This window comes from Heteronotia binoei, chromosome 14 (genome assembly GCF_032191835.1).
Source record: "Heteronotia binoei isolate CCM8104 ecotype False Entrance Well chromosome 14, APGP_CSIRO_Hbin_v1, whole genome shotgun sequence".
Classification (NCBI taxonomy): domain Eukaryota; kingdom Metazoa; phylum Chordata; class Lepidosauria; order Squamata; family Gekkonidae; genus Heteronotia; species Heteronotia binoei.
In genome coordinates this window covers 68,204,789-68,230,032 of record NC_083236.1, presented here as the reverse complement: position 1 = coordinate 68,230,032, position 25,244 = coordinate 68,204,789, and the positions used below count along the sequence as shown (strand labels likewise).

Below are 25,244 nucleotides of genomic sequence, written 5' to 3'. Positions count from 1 at the left end.
GTGTGGCCTAATATGCAAATGAGTTCCTGCTGGGCTTTTCCTACAAAAAAAAGCCCTGTTAGAGGGAATATTGGTTTCAATGGCATGACATCTCCAGCCTCCACCTGGGGACTGGCGACCTTAAGTGGACTCTGTGGCCTTCTATCCCCTCCCCAAGCCTCACTCTCAAAGTCTCCAGGGATTTTCAATCCCAGGGTTGCTAGTCCTGACCCCCAACCAGGCCACGGTGCACGAGGTATCCACCGAGGGGGGCCAGATCCTACGCCGGCACATCGACCAGTTGCGCCGCCGAACTCTCCCAGAGGTACCCACAGAAACGAGGGAGGGGGAGGGGGCCGAGGAGCACCCAATGACACCCGCGCCGGCACCAAGGCCACACCCACCGGCAGAGGCGGACCAACCCTCGGATCCAGACACACAGCCCCCCAACGCTCAAACCCCCAGGGAAGCCCCGGATGCGGAAGGAGCCCCGGCACCACAAGCAACCCCAAGGCGTTCAACACGGGAGCGTCGACCTCCCGCCTACCTCCAGGACTATGTCACTAACTAAGGGGGGAGGAGTGTAGTGTATCAGTAACAACATGCGCCACGCGCGGAGGCAACTGGGCTGTCCCAGAAGCCTCCAGCGCAGGGCGCGGAATCACCCGCCAATCAACAGCCGCGGCGGGTAGTTCAACAGGTCAGGATTGGCCTGTCCGACCCAGTAGGCTGTACCGGGAATTGTATATAAGCGGGGCCCAGCCCGCGTGCTCTCCCTCTTGCAACGTGCTCCTAATAAACTATGTTGCCCTACTCTCGTCTCCGCTTCGAGTACGTTACACACGGTGACCCCCAGGCTCTGTCATCCGCTCTGTTGAGTCAGTCTTACAGCCAAACCTCTGAGGGCTTTCTTGCCAAACCCAGGGAAAATTCAGCAGGTCTCCTCGACGTAACGAGAGACAAAGAATATCAGCTCTGGGTTGAGTGAGTCACAAGAGACCAGAACCGCATCTGACACACCAGAATCAAAGGCCCGGCTTGCTTAATTCAGTGGAGAAAGAGGCCTTTAGTCATCCTCGAGAGTCAGATTTGTTCAGAAGCCCAACCGCATTTGATGCTTATTCAGTCAGTCGTTTCAGAAGGTCCAGCCCTATAACATACAAAAATCTCTTCAGAGTCTACTGGCAGTGGCCTATATATATGCCAGTAGACTCTGAAGAGATTTTTGTATTTAGTAGAGGCCCAGGACTGGCCTGTTTTGAATCTTACACTTAAACGGCTTGAGGTAATCTGCTGTCATAGGAATAGCTGGCTCGAAATTAAAATTGAAAGTAATTGAATAGAATTGAATAGAGAGAGCAGAAGAGCAACTGGCCATCCAAAAGGACAGCTTGCTTTCGACAGAAGTATTGTAGAGAGCCTTAAAGGCCAGCAAATTCCAGAAGGCTTGTGCATCTGGTCCCAAAAAAATAAGCTTGGACTGGCTTTAGCTCCTAATAGAAGCACAAGCACTTAAGTGCTATTTTGGTTTATTCCGGGATGAAAGAACTTGAAGACGGTGCAGAAGAATATTTACATTGGGTTGTTATAACCCTGGAAGAAGTGTATGAAAGATTACTCCTGAGGAAGTCCATTGACGAAATGAGCTCACATCCGGGTGCTCATTGGACTTTTTTTTTTTTTTGCCATATTGAAATGTGAAAATGGAGCTCTGTCATAATATGAATCACAAAAAGATATCTGCAAAGGTTTTAAAACGATTTTAATAAATATTGTTAGCCAGCACAGCACAGTAGTTGTATTTTGTATTACGTGTCTTATTCACTGTGATCCCTTTTTGTTGATTATAATCCCCAGGTGGGGGCAGGGGCTCCCCCGGTTTGGTGGCCCTCCCCCCGCTTCAGGGTCATCAGAAAGCGAAAGGAGGGGAGTGAAAGGTCTGCTGGGAAATCCATTATTTCCTATGGAGACATTCCCATAGGAAATAATGGAGAATTGATCTGTGGGTATCTGGGGCTTTGGGGGGTGGCTGTTTTTTGAGATAGAGGCACCAAATTTTCAGTATTGCATCCAGTGCCTCTCCCCAAAATACCCCCCAGGTTTCAAAAAGATTGGACCAGGGGGTCTAATTCTATGAGCCCCAAAAGAAGATGCCCCTATCCTTCATTATTTCCTATGGTAGGAAGGCCTTTAAAAAGGCGTGCGGTCCCTTTAAATGTTGGCTGGGGCTGATGGGAGTTGTAGGCAAAAAACATCTGGAGAGCTACCTTTGGCCACCCCTGGAATAGCGGGTTCGATACCTGCAGAGGCTTGGTCGCAGTGAATCAAAGCTCTTTATTATAATTACAGCACGGCAGCAGTTAAACTAGGACTGCTGAACGGGGCCAAGGGGGCTAACTACGGTATATGCACACCCAAAATCCCCGCGCTAGAACGTCATTGGGTCATTTGAACCAGCAGGGGGCTAGCAGTTGGTCCAGGGAAGCAGTGCTTTGGCCCCTGCTTCCCATTGTACCTGTGTTCTCACCCTCAGTCCCAAAGGCTCCAATGAGCCCGGCATGGAACTAACAATCCACATTTTAATGCAGAGTCCCATCCACAACAGTGACCTTGGGTCAGTCACAGTCCTCTCCGAGCTCTCTCAGCCCCGCCGGCCTCACAGAGGTGTCTGTTGTGGGGAGAGGAAGGGAAGGAGATTGTAAGCTGCTCTGAGACTCCAATTCCCGTTCAGCCCTGTCCTCAAACTGGCACTCTACACTTGAATCATGGAAGAAGAAGCAGAAGGAGAAGGAGGAGGCGGGGGAGGGGGAGGGGAAGGAGATGATCTCCAAATTTATCCTTTCTCCAAAGAGTTCTGTTCCATTGCAACAGAGAGAGGAACTCTGCTGATTACTCTGGTTTTTGCCTCTTTCGAAACAAAATGCACATGCAAGGCCTCCATCTTGCAGATAATCATACCGAATGAAACAGGACATTCAGACATAGCTAACTGGAACTTCCTCATACAGAGGCATCATACCTGACAGTAAGGCCAAAGAGGGAGCCCTGTGGTGCGGAGTGGCAAGCTATGGTACTGCAGTCCAAGCTCTGTTCACAATCTGAGTTTGATCTCAGCAGAAGCTGGGTTCAGGTAGCCAGCTCCAGGTTGACTCAGCCTTCCATCCTTCTAAGGTCAATCAAATGAGTACCCAGCTTGCTGCGTGTAAAGGGTAGATGTAGGGCTGCCGGTCCAGGCGGGGGTTCCCAACCTGCCAGCCCACATGATAATGATGTGACGTCATCGCGCCGGTGCACAGCAGCCATTCTAGGCGTTTCCAGGAAAACTCTATGGTTTTCCAAGGCGCTGTAGCCATTTGGGAGGGCAAACTCTATGGTACAATAGGTACCATAAAGTTTTCCCCTCCCAAAAGGCTAGAGCGGCCGGGAAAACCATAGCGTTTCCCTGGAGATGGCTAGAGCGGCCGCATGCAACATCACTGACGCGATGATGTCACTTCTGGGTGACGTCATTGCATTGCATGCGCTCATTGTGCACGCACAAATGTCCCCCGCTCCAGCACTGAGGAGACTTGGCAACCCTAGGTAGATGACTGGGGAAGGCAAGGACAAACCACCCCGCAAAAAGTCTGCCAGAAAAACATCACGATGTGATGCCAACCCATGGGTTGGCAACGACTCGGTGCTTGCACAGGGGACTACCTTTACAGCCAATGAATGGGAAGGCGGGGGGGGGGGGGGAGAGAATGCTGCCTTCAGAGACAGCTCAAAGGCAGCCGCTACTGGATAGAGACTCTGGCTTAGAAAGACCTTTGCGCTGGTCCATCAGAGCAGTTTCAAGGCTGTTACTGGAAGCCCTAAATTCTGGCTGAGTCACTGGGACTTCTTCCCATAAAGCCAGCTTACGATCAGAGTGTACAAGGTAGGTGACACCATCTTCCGTCTTATTTAACTGCGTTTGATGCAACGAAACAACCACAACTGGAAAAAAAAAACTGTCAGCAGTTTTATAGTGGGGAGCAAGCAACTAGTTGTTTTTCTTCTAAACAGTTTCTGGAAAACTGAAAGGGGGGGGGAGTGACCTTTTGAAACCCACTGTCCAAGATTAAAGCAAACTCGATTTGAGTAGCATTTGCAGCCTCTCACCACAGGGACGTTTGCATTTTCACAATAAGGTGAGAGAAAACAAAGGTCTTTTGCTTCTTCAGGAAAGGAAATATCCCCTGTGCAAGCACCAGTCGTTTCCAACTCTGGGGTGATGTTTTTATGGGATGGTTTGCCATTGCCTTCCCCAGTCATCTACGCTTCCCTCCCCCCCCCCGCCCCAGCAAGCTGGATACTCATTTGACCGACCTCGGAAGGATGGAAGGCTGAGTCAACCTGGAGCCGGCTACCTGAAAACCCAGCTTCCGCCGGGGATCAAACTCAGGTCGTGAGCAGAGCTTAGGACTGCAGTACCACAGCTTTAACACTCTGCACCACAGGGCTTTGCTTCTTCAACAGCTTTCCAAAAAAAGAGGCGAGGGAGGGAGGGAACCCAGTGCAATTACAGGGAGGGGGGGGGAAATCTCAGCTCATGAAACAGAGTGAAAAATAATTAAAACAAAACACCAACGGTCCCAGCCAACTGCCGAAAGGCTTCCTTCTCCCACTCATGCTCCCCTCCCTGCAAACCAAATGTGTAGATTAGGTTGGCTGACATAAGGAGAGCACTGACCCTTGACCGAGCTCTGTAATCCCATGATTGGAGAGGATAGGGTGGGACCTGAGAGATCGAGAGGAAGGAAGTGGAGGTGTAGTAGGCTTCACAGATCCTTCGTGTGCCTTGGCAGCAGCAATCCTTCCCACGCAATTCTCCACCCATTCTCTCCTGTTGCGCTGACCATGCGCAAAGCCTCACTGGCGCGTGGGGGACTGTAGCAAGCACTCTTAAGAGGTCCTTGAGCATCAGTGGTGGCCCATTAGCCTTTAGGGTTGCCAATCCCCAGGTGGGGGCAGGGGATCTCCCAGTTTGTGTAGAGGGATTGGTGTACAAAGAATTATGAAGACATGTATAAATTAGATGTTTCAAGCATTTATTAGCAGCATATGATTACACAGTGTTTGTTGTGTGTTTTACTAATCCCCAGGTGGGGGCAGGGGGTCCCCCAGTTTGGAGGCCCTCCCTCTGCTTCCAAAAGCAAGGGGGAGGGAAATGTCTGCTGGGCACTCCATTATTCCCTATGGAGACCGATTCCCACAGGGGAGAATGGAAAATTGATTCACAGGTATCTGGGGCTCTGGGAGGGGCTGTTTTTTGAGGTAGAGGGACCAAATTTCCCACATAGCATCCAGTGCCTCTCCCCAAAAGACCCCCCAAGTTTGAAAAAGATTGCACCTGGGGGTCCAATTCTATGAGCGCCAAAAGAAGGTGCCCTTATCCTTCATTATTTCCAATGGAGGGAAGGCATTTAAAAGGTGTGCAGTCCCTTTCAATTTGATGCCCAGAACACCCTTCGGAGTCCAATTATGCTTGTCACAACTTCGCTTCTGGCACCACTCCCAAAGTCTCCTGACTCCATCTCCAAAGTCCCCAGATATTTATTGAATTGGACTTGGCTCCACCCCCAAAGTCTCCTGACTCCATCTCCAAAGTCCCCAGATATTTATTGAATTGGACTTGGCAACCCTAGCTAAGAGGAAAAACCTCCGTTTCAAAATATTCTAAGGACAAAACAGCTGGAATGTTACCTGCATGTATGGTTTTCCCAGAGGCAAATTATCAACTGCCAGACTGCAGTGCTGAAATGGACGGGTCCCGATCGTTTCCAGCAGTCTCAGATATTTCACTGATAGATTTCAAAGGGGGGGGGGGGGTGGAGGCGCTCCGTTTGCAGTTCGGTGGATTTTTAGCACAGAACACTTCCTGACCAAAGTCGCTTCCGCGGAGATGAATGTTATGCGCTAAACAGCTCTACCTTTCGCCATCAATCTCTCTTCTGTTCTAAACTCCCTTCAAGAGGGATGCTGATTGCCCCACATTTAGCACCTCTGGCCCCAGCGCTTTATCGCTTACATCTTTTTGGAAAGGAGGAAAGGTATCAATAGTTTTACAGCACAGACCCCTTTGTTTAGCCCTTGCAAAAAAAAATAATAATAATAAAATACAAAACTTCTCCCACAGTCAAATGCAAAAGGCCCAATATTCTCTGCTCTTATCTGACTGGAAACCTGATTTAATCACTGCCAACCTGCAACGGTTTCATCTGGGGGATGCAGAACGCAAGGAGACGCGCGGCTGCCTCCTACGAACCTTAAAGAGGAAAGGAAGCCCCTTTTTTATAAAACAAAAATTCTTCAAAGGCCAGTAAAGTAACCGCAAAATTAAACCACACACACCCAGAGAGACACCGAGCACATGCCATCTGCAAAGAATGCACCGTCAAGCCAGAGTTTAGAAGATCTGGAGGCTGAATTTACAGCTACAAAGAAGATGCGGAGGCTGAATTTATAGCTACATGGAAACTGAGACAATTGCTGGGGGAAATAGATTTTGATTCTGTGCAGGAATTTCCCTTTCATTCGCTTGTCCTTTGCCACAGCTGCATTCTGTCCCAGCATATCGAGGCCTCTGCTTGCTCTCTATCATCTTAGGAATTCTTTGGCCCAAACCTTGAAGGGAAGGGCCTAGCTTTGCAACCAATTGCTTCTTCCTCCTTAGCAGGTGGCTGGGTTCTTCAGCAGTCCCCAACCCTTTTGGCACCAGGGACTGGTTTTGTGGAAGACAATTTTTCCACAGACCGGGGAATGGTTTCAAGATGATACAATTGTGCACTTTATTTCTAAAGTATTTGGTGTGGTGGTTAAGTCTGCAGACTCTTATCTGGGAGAACCAGGTTTGATTCCCCACTCCTCCACTTGCAGCTGCTGGAATGGCCTTAGGTCAGCTATAGGTCTCGCAAAGTTGTCCTTGAAAGGGCAGCTTCTGGGAGAACTCTCTCAGCCCCACCCACCTCAAAGGGTGTCTGTTGTGGGGGAGGAAGGTCAAGGAGATTGTGAGCCACTCTGAGAATCTGAAATTCAGAGTGGAGGGCAGGATATAAATCCAATGTATTATTATTATTATTACTACTACTACTACATCATTGTAATATATAATGAAATAATCATACAACTCATGGCCCAATTGCTAACAGGCCACAGACTGGTACTGGTCCACTGCCCAGAGGTTGGGGACCCCTTCAGAGGAACATAAGAGAGGCCATGTTGGATCAGTCCAATGACCCATCCAGTCCAACACTCTGTGTCACCCAGTGGCCAAAAAAAAACCCAGGTGCCATCAGGAGGTCCACCAGTGGGGCCAGGACACTAGAAGCCCTTCCACTGTGTCCCCTCACCCAAACACCAAGAAGACAGAGCATCACTGCCCCAGACAGAGAGTTCCAACAATACACTGTGGCTAATAGCTACTGATGGACCTCTGCTCCATATACTTATCCAATCCCCTCTTGAAGCTGGCTATGCTTGTAGCCGCCGCCATCTCCTGTGGCAGTGAATTCCATGTGTTAATCACCCTTTGGGTGAAGAAGTGCTTCCTTTTATCAGTTCTAACCCAACTGCTCAGCAATTCCATGGAGTGCCCACGAGTTCTCATATTGTGAGAAAGGGAGAAAAGGACTTCTTTCTCTACGTTCTCCATCCCATACATAATCTTGTAAACCTCTATCATGTCACCCCCTCAGTCGACGTTTCTCCAAGCTCAAGAGCCCAAGTTAAAGAATATGCACAGTTTATGCATGCATGGAGGATTATTGATTCTAGCCTCTAATGGCAATTCTGATTAGGGTAGCTACCTACAGGGGAGGGACGGTGGCTCAGTGATAGAGCATTTGCTTGGTAAGCAGAAGGACCCAGGTTCAATCCCCGGCATCTCAACTAAAAAGGGTCCAGGCAAATAGGTGTGGAAAACCTCAGCTTGAGACCCTGGAGAGCCGCTGCCAGTCTGAGTAGACAATACTGACTTTGATGGACCAAGGAGGGTCTGATTCAGTATAAGGCAGCTTCATATGTTCATATGTACAGGCTGGGTTTTTCACCAGTCACAGAAAAGGTAAAAGCTGCCTCTACTCACTTGGAGGCCACAATTCGCATTCAGAACAGAAGTCTACCAGAGAATCCTCTGCTCTTGGAAACAAGGGTGGAAAGTCTACCAGAGAATCCTCTGCTCTTGGAAACAAGGGTGGAAAGGGTGCAAAGAGTGAGAAGAAACAAAGAACACTGAGAAATGTGTAGACCCAAAGGTTCATCTGTTCAAACTTTAAATTATTCCCGACATCTGCGAGGCTGCTATTTCTTCAGCAATGCTTGGGAATTCGTCTCACAAACATTAATTGGAATAAGCCAGCAGTACGGAATCGTGACTCATTGACGCTTTCCAAGATGGATCTCGTTTTATTGCTCAGAACTGGATATTTATTTGAAAAAAACAGCTCCTCAAGATAAGGCAACTGCTGGAGGGAAATGGAAAGTCGCCCCCTCACTTTAAAAACACTGCCGCTAACGTTTCCATCGGGAAAGGAGGTAGACTGTGGAGGCTGAAAACCAGGGCTGCTCACTGACCACGGAGGGTCTTGAGAACCCTCTTCCTCCGCCAGGAAATGAGGCTCACGGCTCAAAGCAATCCCTCATCTAGTTTATCCAACGGGGCCGCCCAAGCTGAAGAGTTGGATTGTCTAGGATGCCAAATACTCTGGAGAGCAGGGCTCCAACCGAACATGGGCTGATGATGAAGTTGCACCTAATTATTTCGAGCCTTCCAACAGGAAAACAAACACACATGCCTGGTCCCAGCTCAGAACAAGCAGTACTGAAATTGCTGGCTGTCAAATACATCTTGAACACCCTTGAAGCTGCCTTCTACTAAGTCAGACCATTGGTCCTTCAAGGTCAGTACTGCCTACCCAGACTGTCTGACAGCATCTCCCAGATTTTTGGCTAAAGTCTTACACATGATCTACCGCTGGTCCTTTCAACGGGAGATGCCAAGGATTGAACCTGGGACCTTCTGCATGCCAAGCAGATGCTCTACCTCTGAGCCACAACTCCTCCTTTCAAAGGGTTCGAGCCAGCATACATGGCTCTCCTTTTCCTTGTCTTATGCACACAGCAGCCCTGTGAGGCCAAGAGAGAACAACTGGCCCAAAGTCTAAGAACATAAGAGGAGCCATGTTGGATCAGGCCAATGGCCGGTCCAGTTCAACACTGCATCACACAGTGGCCAAAACCCAGGTGCTGTCAGGACATCCACCAGCAGGGCCAGAACAATAGAAGCCCTCCCTCCCACTGTTGCTCCCAAGGTACCAAGGAATACAGAGCATCACTGCCTTAGACATAAGAGAAGCCATGTTGGATCAGGCCAATGGCCCATCCATTCCAACACTCTGTGTCACACAGTGGCCAAAATCCAGGTGCCATCAAGAGGCCCACTATCAGGGCCAGAACAATAGAAGCCCTCCCACTGTTGTCCCCACCAAGCACCAAGAACACAGAGCATCACTGCCTTAGACATAAGAGAAGCCATGTTGGATCAGGCCAATGGGCCATCCAGTCCAACATTTTGTACCACACAGTGACCCAAAAAACCCAGGTGCCATCAGGAGGTCCATCAGTGAGGCCAGGACACTAGAAGCTCTCCCACTGTTGCCCTCCCCCCAAGCACCAAGAATACAGAGCATCACTGCCTCAGACATAAGAACATAAGAGAAGCCATGTTGGTTCAGGCCAATGGCCCCTCCAGTCCAACACTCTGTGTCACACAGTGGCCAAAAAACCCAGGTGCCATCAGGAGGTCCATCAGTGAGGCCAGAACACTAGAATCTCTCCCACTGTTGCCCCCCCCCCATAAATACCAAGAATACAGAGCATCACTGCCCCAGCCAGTGACGCGACGTGTTGTGAAATTTGGGAAATAAATGGGAAGGAATAATGGGAATGGCTGAGCTGTTGGTTTTAGAACTGTTTTGCACAATGGAAGGAGGATGCCTGCATTTAGGAATGATGTCCCCACAAGGCTTGTTACTTTGGAAAGGCAATAGGTGTCCTCTATCGTTAAGGAACTACACACCATACACCCCAAATATGACAGACCCCTACCACTTTCCAACTCCTAGGCAGATTTTTCCTGCCCAAACTTAAATCCCTTTTGTCTCTGAGCCACCCCTCAGTAGTATCTATTTCTTCTTTGTGGTGAGTCTAGGCCATTCTTGAATTACCTCGCTCCAGTCTGGTTTTATTTCTCTACCTCCCAGTATGTGTCCCAGGTTCTTCACCTCATTCACAGCAAACTGACATTTGGAAATGTTCACAATGCTTCCAGCCTTTTTTATCCTCTGGAACACTATAGCCAGATGTTGGAGGTGTTCTTTCCAGGTTTGGTTGAAAATGGCAATGTTCTCTACGTAGGCCAGGACAAACTCTTTCAACCCTGACAACATTCTATCTATCAGCCTCTGGAAAGTGGCTGGGGTGTTCCAAAGACCAAAGGGTAGGGCAGTGAACTCAAAGCATCCCCCCCCTAGTCACAAATGCTGTTTTTGGTTAGTCTTTCGGGTCCATAACCACTTGGCAGTGCCCTTTAGCTACAAGAATACAGAGCATCACTGCCCCAGACAGTGTTCCCTCTATACTTTGTGGCTGAGAACCACTGATGGACCTCTGCTCCATGTGTTCATCCAGTGCAATCTCAGAGAACTTCAGAGAGCAGGGATTCAAAACCCGGTTTCCCAAATCCTTGTCCAACATTATGTCTACAAGACCCCACTGCATTCTGGGACAGATCACAGACAAAACCAGAGCACTGTGGCAGAACACAGACAAAACTAGCTCTGAGCTTAGCGTGAACACCTCCATATATGTCACTACTGCAGGCAGGCCTCAGATTCAGTGGGAGCTCACAGGAGCTCAGTTCCTGAACCTTTCTGAGAGTTCCACCTCCTCCTGAGAGTTCCACCTCCTCCTTCTGAGAGAGGCAATTTGGTGTAGTGGTAAAGTGTACGGACTCTTATCTGGGAGAACCGGGTTTGATTCCCCATTCCTCCGCTTGCAGCTGCTGGAATGGCCTTGGGTCAGCCATAGCTCTGGCAGAGCTGTCCTTGAAAGGGCAGCTGCTGTGGGAACTCTCTCTGCCCCACCTACATCACAGAGTGTTTGTTGTGGAAGTGAATTCCATGTGTTAATCACCCTTTGGGCGAAGAAGGACTTCCTTTTATCAGTTCTAACCCGACTGCTCAGCAATTTCATTGAATTTCCACAAGTTCTTGTATTGTGAGAAAGGGAGAAAAATACTTCTTTCTCTGCCTTCTCTACGCCATGCATAATCTTGTAAACCTCTATCACGTCACCCCTCAGTTGACGTTTCTCCAAGCTAAAGAGCCCCAAGCATTTTAACCTTTCTTCATAAGGAAAGTGTTCCAACCCTTTAATCATTCTAGTTGCCCTTTTCTGCACTTTTCCCCAATGCTAATAATATCTTTTTTCATTTGTCTTTGCCTGCCTTTCCCCATGAAGCAGAGTTAGTAGGGAAACACCAAGAGAAGTTGCCCAGAGAGCACTGAGATCTAGTTCACAAAATCTTTTGAAAATCCCAGGGCCAAAGGAGGCTAAGTTAAAAACAACTAGGAAGCAGGCCTTCTCGATAATGGCACCCCAATGGTGGAAGCAGCTGCCAGAGGAGGTGCGGGCCTTGTGGGATTTTAACCAGTTCCGTAGAGCTTGTAAAACTGCCCTCTTTCAACTAGCCTTTTAAGCTGAACTTAGCAGTAACATCAAGCCATCTTTATATATACTGAGTGTTGTGTCCTAGGTTCAAATGGAGAACTGTTACTTTTGGAGGGAACTGTTACTTTTGGAGGGAAGCTGAACAAGCCAAGCTTGTACTCCACACCAGGGTTCCAGAGAAGGCCTAAGCGTGCCCAATCAGGGAAAGGATTGAAACATAAGTAGCCAATCAACATCTAGGCTCATACTGTACCCTGATAGGCCCTTAGGCCTCTGTAAATAGCCAATCCATGTACATAGTTAAGGTCCAATCAGAAGGGGGCAAGAATTGTATAAAGGAGTGGGAGGTTTGAATAGAGCTCAGTCTATGTTGGTGTTCCTGAAGTAAAGCTTGCTGAAATCACTATCCGACTCTGGTCTCTTACTGCGTCGACCCCAGTACTTTACACTGAGTTTGTAGCACAGTTAAGTTTTACTGGATTTTAGACTATTTATGTAATTTAATTAATGTATGAACAGTTTTGTATTGTTATTGTTTGATTTTATTGTTGTTGTATCATGGTATGTACCATGTCCTGTAAACCGCCCTGAGCCTGCCTCGGCGGGGAGGGCGGGGTATAAATAAAAATGTATTATTATTATTATTATTATTATTATTATTATTATTATTATTATTATTATTATTATTATTATTTTGTATTTGTTTCCTAATGGTGATTCAATCCAGTACAGTCCAATTATTGTTCCTTTGACCGTTGTCATGAACAGGAATCTCAGTGGATTTCCACAAAAAATCTCACACACAATTCCAACAGTCCGGCCTCCACTTGAGCATCAGTCAAGTTTACTTTCCTCATTTCTCAATAAAGGTCCTAGAGGTTTTGACCTTTGCACTTGTTTTGCTGACCTTCGAACCGCACCAGAGGCGTTGCAGTTTTAAGGAGGCATTCAGCAGGCTTGTTTGTCTCAAGAGAATGAAAATGACTTGGTTCGATAGAGTTAAAGTGTTACAGGAATATAGATGGTTTGGCACAGCGATTCTTTTTAAATGCCTCAGGAATGCAAATGTCACAGGAATTCGTGTAACTGGATTCTTCAAAAGCAAAGCAAATTTTGGAGCAGCTGCTAGAATTTTTTTTTTTTTAACCAGGATTTGGAAGTGACAGAAACAGAAATATTTGTGGCAAATTCTGTTTTTTTCCTTCCCCGAAATTCTGAAGCAAGTTTGCAAAGCACAGATCAAAGGTCTGGAATGGAGGATCCAGATATGGTATAGGATTGGGTTCTGATTTTGGGGCCTGGTTGGAGAAAATGGAAAATGTAATTGGCTCTGACTAGGTTCCCTCCCCACCCGCTCTCTTCATTCACACACCAAACATTGTCACAGTCACAAGTAATTCAATTATGCTCAGTTTATCCACGCTTCTTCCATTCATACTCTCTTCCTGAAAGCTAGCTTCGGTCCTGAACAAAACGCACCCATCTGGACTAGCAGCTAGCCTTGAATGCCATCTTTTAATGGTGCTCAGTTGTAAAGAGCATTTATGCATTTAGACAGCACAGTTTCTTTATGTACTTCCTCACCAAGAACACTGTAAGCGCTTAAGAAACTTCTTTATCATGTGAATTCATCGGATGTGCACACAAACCTGGTCAGCCAGCTGGTAATCTTCTAAAAGTTCTCAGTTTCTCAATCGCACTCAACAATTATCAGCATTGGCAATCTCTGTGTTAAGAATAAATGTCATGAATTCAGGCACTTTACAAGAAAAGTGAAACCACTGGGGTTTTAACACGAACCTGTTCTTGACTGGGGGAAAGTAACTGAACAGAGTTTGGAATCTGCTGTCCAGCAAAGTCCAGCTTAGGAGTTTCACTTATTCACCTCACATTATGCAGAGTTCACTTATCGGAGTAACTACATGTGCTTCGACTGCTATGAAGACTTCCTCATTAGTCACTTTACTACTGCCTTGTGCTCTAAAGCATGTGTGCACACACGAACCAGCACAGATATGAACAGCACTTATGCCTTTTCTGCACCAAAAGAAAGCCACGTGGCACAATCAAGATACCCACTCACCCCCCGCCCCCCGGTCTTGAAAATAAAGGGCATTTGCACAAATCTGTGTGATTTAATCTATTTCTGTAATCTGGACTGTGGGTCTAGAAGGGTGAGTTTGGCCCAGGCACTTGCCTACCTCACCGAGTTGTCATGACAACAAAAGGGGAGAAGCCATGAGGGGTACACATTGGAGCATGCTCAGAGATGCTAAATGCTGGGCTAAAGGGAGAATTATCATTGAGAGAAACTGCACTTATTGAGAGTTGACTCAAAAATATAAAATACGTCTTTTTATGAGAAGTCAGCCTCAATTTGGAACATTATAAACCAGCCTTCCCCCCTTTATAGATGTTTAGTCTGTGTGCTCTTTGATTATGACTATAGGCCACTGAAGAAAGCACATTAAGCCGAAACGCCTTTAGCTTGTTGATTTTATGTATAGAATGGTTTTGGTCTGTAGTGAAGTTTTGACAAATGGCCATTCCTACATAAGAACATAAGAGAAGCCATGTTGGATCAGGCCAATGGCCCATCCAGTCCAACACTCTGTCTCACACAGTGGCCAAAAAAATTATATATATATACACACACAGTGGCTAATAGCCACTGATGGACCTCTGCTCCATATTTTTATCTAACCCCCTCTTGAACCTGGCTATGCTTGCAGCTGCCACCACCTCCTGTGGCAGTGAATTCCACATGTCAATCACCCTTTGCGTGAAGAAGGACTTCCTTGTATCTGTTTTAACCCAACTGCTCAGCAATTTCATCGAATGCCCACGAGTTCTTGTATTGTGAGAAAGGGAGAAAAGGACTTCTTTCTCTTCCCTCTGCATCCCATGCATAATCTTGTAAACCTCTATCATGTCACCCCGCAGTCGACGTTTCTCCAAGCTAAAGAGCCCCAAGCATTTTAACCTTTCTTCATAGGGAAAGTGTTCCAACCCTTTATTCATTCTAGTTGCCCTTTTCTGGACTTTTTCCAATGCTATAATATCCTTTTTGAGGTGCGGTGACCAGAATTGCACACAGTACTCCAAATGAGACCGCATTCCTATTTAACAATTGTCTTTTATTTCCCGTGTATTGTACATTTTGAATTGTCACAGAGTGGAATAAATAACTGTAGCATGTTCAAATCGTTCAGCTCATCTTTTGAGTACCCACTTGTTTCAGTGGCTGGGTTTTTCTTTGGTTTGTTTGGTGAGTCAGTCATAAATCTTGTCAGAGCTGTTCTTTCAAGAGCAGTTTCTGTCAGAGCTTTCTCAGCCCCACCGACCTCCCAAGGTGTCTGTTGTGGGGAAGGGAAGGGAAAGGAGATTGTAAGCCACTCTGAGACCGATTCCTCACTAGCCTTACCTTGCTCTCACTCTCTTCTTCTCCGCGAGACTTCTGTTGGATTTCACACTATCAGCCCTGGGGCTGCAACTCACTCCACCTCTTTCGTGCAGCAAACAAGATCCTCTAAAAACCAATTTCTGTTTGCCGCACGAAAAAGGTGAAGGTAGTTGCTGCCCCGGGGCAGATAGTGTGAAATCCGACAGAAGCCCTGCAGAGAAGAGGAGCGTGAGAGCGGCATAAAGCTAGTGGGAAATCGGTCTGAGACTCCCAGTGAAGAGTGGGGTATAAATTCAAACTCCTACTCAAATGAACATATGAAGCTGCCTTATACTGAATCAGACCTTTGGTCCCTCAAAGTCAGTATTGTCTACTCAGACTGGCAGCAGCTCTCCAGGGTCTCCAGCGGAAGTTTTTCACGCCTACTCGCCTGGATCCTTTTTAGTTGGAGATGCCGGGGATTGAACCTGGGACCTCCTGCTTACCAAGCAGAGGCTCTACCACTGAGGCATCATCCCTCCCCTAATATGAACATATGAAGCTGCCTTATACTGAATCAGACCCCCTCGGTCCATCAAAGTCAGTATTGTCTACTCAGACTGGCAGTGGCTCTACAGAGTCTCAAGCTGAGGATTTTCACACCTATTTGCCTGGACCCTTTTTGGAGATGCCAGGGATTGAACCTGGGACCTTCTGCTTCCCAAGCAGACGCTCTACCACTGAGCCACAGCCCCATTCATGGCTCTCCAGGGTCTCAAGCTGAGGTTTTCCACGCCTACTTGCCTGGACTCTTTTTAGTTGGAAATGCCGGGGATTGAACCTGGGACCTTCTGCTTCCCAAGCAGATGCTCTACCACTGAGCCATCGTCCCTCCCTCCTACTCCTCCCTCTATTTCTTCTTATATCCCAAAAGCACCAACCTCAAAGGGCCTCTCTTTCATTTCCATACAGCAGGCACATCACTCCTGGGCACATCTGGAGGTGCATTGACCAAGAACAGAACTGCAGCTGGGTCAGGAAATGAAGAAAGAAAACGAAGAATGCTCCTAGTGTGCTGGGATTCTTTGATAAAATGCAAATGCTAAACAGAAGTCTCTTGTCTGCCTCCATTCAGAGACAAAACATCGCTGGCCTTATCAAAGGAGGACAGTTGCAAACAAACCCAATGGAGATTGGATCCTTTCCTGACCAACAATGCGGTGTGTGGTGGTGGGGGGGGGAGGAAAACAGAACCAGAGACAGCTCAGCAGACCGTCAGCTCTTTTTCAACCTCTGGGCCAATTAAATCCGGCTGTGTGGGCATGCATGCATGCCTGGTTGTGTGCTTGCGCTGAGGTTTGCATTGAAATCCAAGCAAATAGCAACAAACCTCGGAGAACAGGAGAAATCTCACCAACAGCGGCGGCAGCCTGACGGAGATGCCAACTGGCAGACGATGAGGTGCGGGAAACGCACCACTGTTTGGAAAGCCTGTTTTTTCTGCCCTTCCATGATTGTCTGGTCCAGTGGACAGAGGATTTTTTTCCACAGAGGAGGGTGAAAGCAAAGCAAACACAGTCACCGTTTGAAAGCCGGCAGGGTTTTAAACCGCAGAGTCAAGGGGAAAATAAAAATAGCACCCAAGAAAGCTCTGTTTTGACTAGCCAGACATTGTGGGAAAAGCAGTGTTACAAGGCTTAAGAACATAAGAACATAAGAGAAGCCATGTTGGATCAGGCCAATGGCCCATCCAGTCCAACACTCTGTGTCATAAGAACATAAGAGAAGCCATGTTGGATCAGGCCAATGGCCCATCCAGTCCAACACTCTGTGTCATAAGAACATAAGAGAAGCCCTGTTGGATCAGGCCAATGGCCCATCCAGTCCAACACTCTGTGTCACACAGTGGCCAAATATATATATTTATACACACACACACACACACACACACACACACTGTGGCTAATAGCCACTGATGGAACTCCGCTCCATATTTTCATCCAATCCCCTCTTGAAGCTGGATATGCTTGTAGCAGCCGCCGCCTCCTGTGGCAGTGAATTCCACATGTTAATCACCCTTTGGGTGAAGAAGGACTTCCTTCTATCTGTTTTAACCTGACTGCTCAGCAATTTCATTGAATGCCCACGAGTTCTTGTATTGTGAGAAAGGGAGAAAAGGACTTCTTTCTCTACTTTCTCTATCCCATGCATAATCTTGTCAACCTCTATCATGTCACCCCACAGTTGACGTTTCTCCAAGCTAAAGAGCCCCAAGCGTTTTAACCTTTCTTCATAGGAAAAGTGTTCCAAACCTTTAATCATTCCAGTTGCCCTTTTCTGCACTTTTTCAAATGCTATAATATCCTTTCTGAGGTGCGGTGACCAGAATTGTACACAGTATTCTAAATGAGACCGCACCATCGATTTATACAGGGGCATTATGATACTGGCTTGACTTAAATGCCTAGAAGAATGGGCCACAAAGTAACGGAAGCTGTTACTCTTCTGAAATTAGAATAACAGAATCAGTGTTGGAAGAAGAAGGAGGAGGAGGAAAAGGAGGGGGAGATTGGATTTATACTCTGCCCTTCACTACCCGAAGGAGTCTCAGAATGGCTTATAATCTCCTTTCCCTTCCCCTCCCCACAACAGACACCCTGTGAAGTAGTTGGAGCTGACGAGAACTCACAGTTTATCACAACACGAGAGACCCAGTCTGGTTAGTGGTTAAGTGCATGAACTCTAATTTGGGAGAACCGGGTATGATTCCTCATGCCTCCACGGGCCCTTTTTTTTTGTAGCAGGAACTCCTTTGCATATTAGGCCACACCCCTGATGTAGCCAATCCTCCAAGAGCTTACAGCGCTCTTCGTACCGGGCCTACTGTAAGCTCCAGGAGGGTTGGCTGCATCAGGAGGGTGTGGCCTAACAGGCAAAAGAGTTCTTGCTGCAAAAAAAAGCCCTTCTCCTCCACATGCAGCTGGGTGGCTTTGGTCAGACACAGTTCTCTCAGAGCTGTTCTCTCAAGAGCAATTCTCTCAGAGCTCTCTCAGCCCCGCCTACCTCATGGGGTGTCTGTTGTGGGGAGAGAGTTGTAGAATTGAAGGCGATTGTAAGCTGCTCTGAGACTCCAAGTGAAGGGCAGGGCAAAAAACCATTCTTCTTCTTCTTTATCCTCTTCTTCTTCTTCTTCTTCTTCTTCCCACAGAGTCTGGAGGCTGAGGCAGAGGACAGTGCCCATGCCTTCACTTCCAGCAAACCTGGGACTGAAAACAGCCTGGGACCAAGGTGGCCTGTGGACTTTGGCCCAGGTGTGAGATGAGTGGCCCCCATCCACAACTCACCCACTGCCACGGGGCTCCCCCAGCTCAGTTTGATGCTGGCCACCCGTGCTCCTCCAAAACATGAGGAACGTTTCCAGTAAGTTAAGAGGTCAGCCTAAAGAAAGTTGAGGAAAAAAAGAACTGAAATGAACTACCAGACAAGAGACGAGTCAGAGGCGGCGCACGAACAACAGACTACACGGCAGCTGCATGCAACCTTCCGCCACTGGAACAAACTTCCATTGCATCACACGGGGTCAGCCTGAAACGCTCCTCTCGGATTGAAGAGGCTTCCCCTCTCAGACCCTGAGCCATTCCCACACGCTCCGAGCGCCTTTGGCCAACATTCCACTTTCTTCCTTCCCAGCTCATAGAATTCACATACGTGGAAAATGGAAAGAAAGCTGATCCCCATCCTCTGGATGGGAGTCTCAGGGCAGCCGTTCTTATCTGCATTTTAGATCATTGGAGAAGTCATCCAAGGGCTGTTTTCCCAACTTCTCACGCTGTCCCCTTCTCCTACGCAGCCACCACCCAAACAAAAAAAAAAAAAAGAGAGACCCTTTAAGCTTTAGGCAAAAGGCAGCTCTGATCTAAACCATTTCTTGTTTTGCTGAACCCCCTGAAAAGTCCTAGTGCCCTCGGCCTGCAGACTTCTCTTTCAAAAGAGCCATCAAAATATACTGCTATGTTCAAACAGGACAGTATGTAAATTTGTGGGACTGATTGCAGGAAGAAGAAGAAGAAGAAGAAGAAGAAGAAGAAGAAGAAGAAGAAGAAGAAGAAGAAGAAGAAGAAGAAGAAGAAGAAGAAGAAGAAGAAGAAGAAGAAGAAGAAGAAGAAGAAGAAGAAGAAGAAGAAGAAGAAGATGATGATGATGATGATGATGATGATGATGATGATGATGATGATGATGATGATATTGGATTTATATCCCGCCCTCCACTCCGAAGAGTCTCAGAGCAGCTCACAATCTCCTTTACCTTCCTCCCCCACAACAGACACCCTGTGAGGTAGATGAAGATATTGGATTTATATCCCGCCCTCCACTCCGAAGAGTCTCAGAGCGGCTCACAATCTCCTTTCCCTTCCTCCCCCACAACTGACACCCTGTGAGGTAGATGAAGATATTGGATTTATATCCCGCCCTCCACTCCGAAGAGTCTCAGAGCGGCTCACAATCTCCTTTCCCTTCCTCCCCCACAACTGACACCCTGTGAGGTAGATGAAGATATTGGATTTATATCCCGCCCTCCACTCCGAAGAGTCTCAGAGCGGCTCACAATCTCCTTTCCCTTCCTCCCCCACAACAGACACCCTGTGAGGTAGATGAAGATATTGGATTTATGTCCCGCCCTCCACTCCGAAGAGTCTCAGAGCGGCTCACAATCTCCTCTACCTTTCTTCCCCCCACAATAGACACCCTGTGAGGTAGATGAAGATATTGGATTTATATCCCGCCCTCCACTCCGAAGAGTCTCAGAGCGGCTCACAATCTCCTTTACCTTCCTCCCCCACAACAGACATCCTGTGAGGTGGGTGGGGCTGGAGAGGGCTCTCACAGCAGCTGCCCTTTCAAGGACAACTCCTACCAGAGATAAGGCTGACCCAAGGCCATGCTAGCAGGTGCAAGTGGAGGAGTGGGGAATCAAACCTGGTTCTCCCAGATAAGAGTCCGCACACTTAACCACTACACCAAACTGGCTCTCCCAATACTGCACAGGACCACAGGGGCAAGAACCCCCCAAGAGGTGCGTGGCAAGAATTCCATCCCTTTTCGACAGGAGTCCCCAAAGTGGTAGGCATGGGGCCATGATGCCCAACAATGACACCTCTCTTGGCACCCAACGATTTATTTATTTATTTATTTAGAAACTGAGGTTATTGGCAAGCTGTAAACCTGGGCAGTATAATAAAAAGTAGAGGGAGAGGTGGAAATTAAAATTTTGATGGGGAGCATTTGACTTGCCTAAAAGGTGTGCAAGCACCGAGTCGTTACCGACCCATGGGGTGATGTCACATCACAGTTTTATTGGCAGACTTTATGTTACGGGGTAGTTTGCCATTGCCTTCCTCAGTCATCTACACTTTCCACCCAGCAAGCTGGGAACACATTTTACCCACCTCGGAAGGATGGAAGGCTGAGTCAACCTTGAGCCCGCTACCTGAACCCAGCTTCCGCTGGGATCAAACTCAGGTTGTGAGCAGAGCTTGGGCTGAAGTCCTGCAGCTGACCACTCTGTGCCACGGGGCTCTACACTTAACAGAAGCTGTTACTGTTCTGAAATTAGAATAACAGAATCATAGCGTTAGAAGAAGAAGAAGCCTACATTCCATTTCTCTTTTGTGGGACAACTGAAGAGCAGGAGAGATGAAGGTAAGAGGATAAATTCCAATTAGGAGTCCCAGGGCTTGTTGATACATTGTGGTCTTCCTTAATCCTTTATTTGATTTATACATCGAACCAGAGTGCCAATTTAAGCCTGCGATCGCCTCTCAAAGTGGAGTTTTGATTGGCTGGATGCCCTCCGATAACATTTCAGACCACTGGGCATCAGGATGTGTCTCTCCCATCCGGCCGACATCTTTCTTCTTCGATCGTCGTCTCTTGATCACTGGCCGACAACTGCCCCCACAACAGACACCCTGTGAGGTGGGTGGGGCTGAGAGGACTCTCACAGCAGCTGCCCTTTCAAGGACAACCACTGCCAGAGCTATGGCTGACCCAAGGCCATTCCAGCAGGTACAAGTGGAGGAGTAGGGAATCAAACCCGGTTCTCCAAGATAAGAGTCCGCACACTTAACCACTACACCAAACTGGCTCTCCTTGCCTAGGGTGCCAGGTGGTCTACGGCTGGTCCTGGCTCTCAGCGTGAGCCCCTGGAGAGCTGCTGCTGGTCTGAGCAGCCAGTACTGACCTTGATAGACCAAGGGTCCAATTCCATATACGGCAGCTTCTTGTGTGTGCATTAGTATCCACCAGGGGTGTCGAACTCATTTGTTATAAGGGCCGGATCTGATATAAATGAGGCCAGCCCAGGCCACGTTGGGCCAGGCCCTGTGTGTACCTATTTAAGATTAGGTAGCAGAGATATAAAGAAGAAGACTGCAGATTTATACCCCACCCTTCTCTCTGAATCAGAGACTCAGAGCGGCTTACAATCTCCTATATCTTCTCCTCCCACAACAGACACCCTGTGAGGTGGGTGGGGATGAGAGGGCTCTCCCAGCAGCTGCCCTTTCAAGGACAACTCCTGCAATACCTAAGGCTAACCCAAGGCCATTCCAGAAGCTGCAAGTGGGGGGGGTGGGGAATCAAACCCGGTTCTCCCAGATAAGAGTCCGCACACTTCACCACTACACCAAACTGGCTTTAAACCAAGTTTCACTGGGTAACCTGAAAAGGACAGGTTCAATGCAATCCAGAAAGGCACAAGTGGAAGAGTGGGGAATCAAACCCGTTTCTCCCAGATAAGAGTCCACACACTTAACCACTACACCAAACTTTTTAAAGGACACAAACAAACGCAACTAAAAAAACCCCTCACCTTCAAATAAAACATGCTTAAAACATTAGCACTTGTTGGTTTTAAAGATGCTTTCTTTGTGTTTCTCTCAGGGGATCCAGGGAACTGAGCAAAGGAAGCTCTGGCTCTTTCCCCAGGGGACCGGGAGGCGGAGGAGCCTCAACCAATGGAGAAAATTGAGGTTTCGCTCTGTAGCTCTTGTGCGATCCAGCAAGCCTTGTAAAGCAAGCTAGGATGAAGAAGGAAGCAAGAGAGAGGGAGAAGGAAGCAGATGGTAGCCAGTTGCTCGGGGTCCTGATTGGAGCCCTCCGAGGGCCTGATTCGGCCCCCGGGCCGCATGTTTGCCACCCCTGTCTTAGTGTGTAGTTCCTTAACAATAGAGGACATCCATTGCTTTTCCAAGTAACAAGCCTCATGGAGACATTACTTCCTCCTTAAACTTTCCAAAGCAGCTCTAAAACCAACAGTTCGCCCATTCTCGTTATTCCTTCCCATTTATTCCCCAGATTTCACAACCCGTCACGTCACAGCTCCCCCCACGAAAACCACCCTCCAGATGCCCCCAAATCATCGTCATTTCTCTTTGTTCCATCTGCCTCCTTACTGAAGCAATTAGAAAAGGGGAGAAGAGTTTATCCTCCATTCCATTTCTTAGGTGCTCTTTGTCATAACTCAATTCTGAGTTTCTTCTTTTTGTTAAAAAAAAAATTTTCAAAAAAAAAAGCGCGCCCTAATCCAGTGGTTGATCAAAGGCTTTGTGTCGGAATATTTCTCCATTGTGGTTTGAGGCTAGATAACTGGATGCCATTTGCTTAAAAATTATAAACTCCCCTGAATTTTCTGCTTCAAGCCAGTTCATTTCCAGTAAATTTCAACGTGTAATCCGGGCAGTGGGAAGTATTCTCCCTTTGCAAATGGACCGCTGTGCTTCGAACAGTCTAATCCCAGCAACATGATCTATTTGTTAAGACCTGCTCTTGCCATAATACCTTTTAAAGGGCTTGGACTCTCTCAGTATTATAAATAACAGAACTGGCACCCGGCTAGGTTTCTTTTGGAAGAGGGCAACGCCGTGCACTCCAGGCCCCAGCTTCTCAGACTTCCGCTTGCCAGCCATGAAAATGGAGACTCCAAGTTGCTTTAATAAGCAAAAATATTCCAGGCCGTTGTCTCCCCCTGGCATGGTTGTGCTTAAGTGCCGATCCAGTTTTCTGGAGTGACAGTGAGAAGTTGCAGAGCAAAATGTGACGTTCCTCTCTGAGCCTCAGCACAGGATGTTTTGTGACCCCCTCCCACACCAACACCTTTCAGAAGAAGAAGATATCGGTCTTATATCCCACCCTTCACTCTGAATCTCAGAGTCTCAGAGTTTCAAGGACACCTCTGCGAGAGCTAAGAATATAACAGAAGGCATCTTAGATCAGGCCAAGGGCCCATCCAGTCCAACACTCTGTGTCACACAGTGGGCAAAAAAACCCAGGTGCCATCAGGAGGTCCATCAGTGGGGCCAGGGCACTAGAAGCCCTCCCACTGTGCCCCCCCCCCAAGCACCAAGAATACAGAGCATCACTGCCCCAGACATAAGAACATAAAGGAAGCCATGTTGGATCAGGCCAATGGCCCATCCAGTCCAGCACTCTGTGTCACACAGTGGCAAAAAAACCCAACCCAGGTTCCATCAGGAGGTCCACCAGTGGGGCCAGGACATCAGAAGCCCTCCCACTGTTGCCCCTCCCAAGCACCAGGAATGCAGAGCATCACTGCCCCAGACAGTTCCAACAATATGCTGTGGCTAAGAGCCACTGATGGACCTCTGCTCCATATGGTTATCCAGTCCCCTCTTGAAGCTATCTATGCTTGTAGCTGCCACCTCCTCCTGTGGCAATGAATTCCATGTGTTAATAACCCTTTGGGTGAAGAAGGACTTCCTTTTATCCATTCTAACCCAACTGCTCAGCAATTTCATTGAGTGGCCACGAATTCTTGTATTGTGAGAAAGGGAGAAAAGGACTTCTTTCTCTACCCTCTGCATCCCATGCATAACCTTGTAAACCTCTCTCATGTCACCCCGCAGTCGACGTTTCTCCAAGCTAAAGAGCCCCAAGCATTTTAACTTTTCTTCATAGGGAAAGCGTTCCAACCCTTTAATCATTCTGGTTGCCCTTTTCTGCCCTTTTTCCAGTTCTATAATAGCTTTTTTGAGGTGCGGTGACCAGAACTGTACACAGTACTCCAAATGAGGAATGACTACTCAAAGTTCAGAGGCAGTAAAGCTGACGTTCTGAATAAAACTAAGTTGGTCTTAAAGGTGCAACTTGACTCCTATTTTGTTCTACTATTTCAGATCAACACGGCTGACTACTTGGATCTATCTTTGGATACCCGTAAGCCTCTGGATACCTCTCAGGGCTCTTTTTGAAGCAGGAACTCCTTTGCATATTAGGCCACACACCCCTGTTGTAGCCAATCCTCCAGGAGCTTACAGGACTCTTAGTACAGGGGCCTACTCTACTGTAAGCTCCAGGAGGATTGGCTACATCAGGGGGTGTGGCCTAATATACAAAGGGGCAGAAGTAGGATTGCCAAGTCCCCTCCGCTCTCTTTGACGTCATTGCAGCCACGCTGGCACTTGCAGCCGCTCTAGGTGTTTCTGGGAAAACTCTATAGTTTTTCCCGGATGCTCTAGCCATTTGGGAGGGGAAAACTCTATGGTACCTATTGTATCCTAGTTTTTCCCCTCCCAAATGGCTAGAGTGTCCAGGAAAACTATAGAATTTTCCCGGAAATGCCTACAGCAGCCGCCGCGTGCCAGCGCGATGACGTCACTTCCGGGTGACGTCATCATGCCAGCGATGTCGGGGGAGGTTCCCCTCACCGGCCCAATGTGAGCCCGCGGGTTGGGACCCTCCCGGGTGGGAGAACCCCCATCCAAATTGGGGGTTTGGCAGCCCTATGCCAGGTCCAAGTGACCTCAGCAAGGTATAATGCGATAGATTCCACCCTCCAAAGCAGCTATTTTCTCCAGGGGAATTGTCACCTGGCGTCCAGTTGTAATTCTGGGAGACCTCTAGGTCCCACCTAAAAGCTAATTACCCAAGGTTCTTCCATTCAGCCCAAATGAAGCACTCTCACACGGATGCACAGAACTCCACCAGAGGTTTTCCAGGCTTCCTGTCACCCTTTCAACCACCAGGAACAGCCTGAGTAACATTCCCCTGGCTGCGGGCAACCAGCCATCCTCCGCACTCGCACCCCACTCCCAGTCTCTCTTGGAAAAACAGC

The 25,244-nt window shown here is 47.9% G+C and overlaps 1 protein-coding gene and 1 non-coding gene across 2 annotated transcripts in view; both read right to left on the bottom strand.

The window, feature by feature from the left end:
* The window catches only part of ZNF469 (zinc finger protein 469), a 566,114-nt gene that overhangs the window by 451,549 nt on the left and 89,321 nt on the right, over positions 1-25,244 (bottom strand). The gene's annotated exons all lie outside the window — the stretch shown is intronic.
* On the bottom strand, positions 15,796-15,867 carry TRNAP-GGG (transfer RNA proline (anticodon GGG)). The gene has a single exon. It is a non-coding gene; the product is annotated as a tRNA-Pro (tRNA).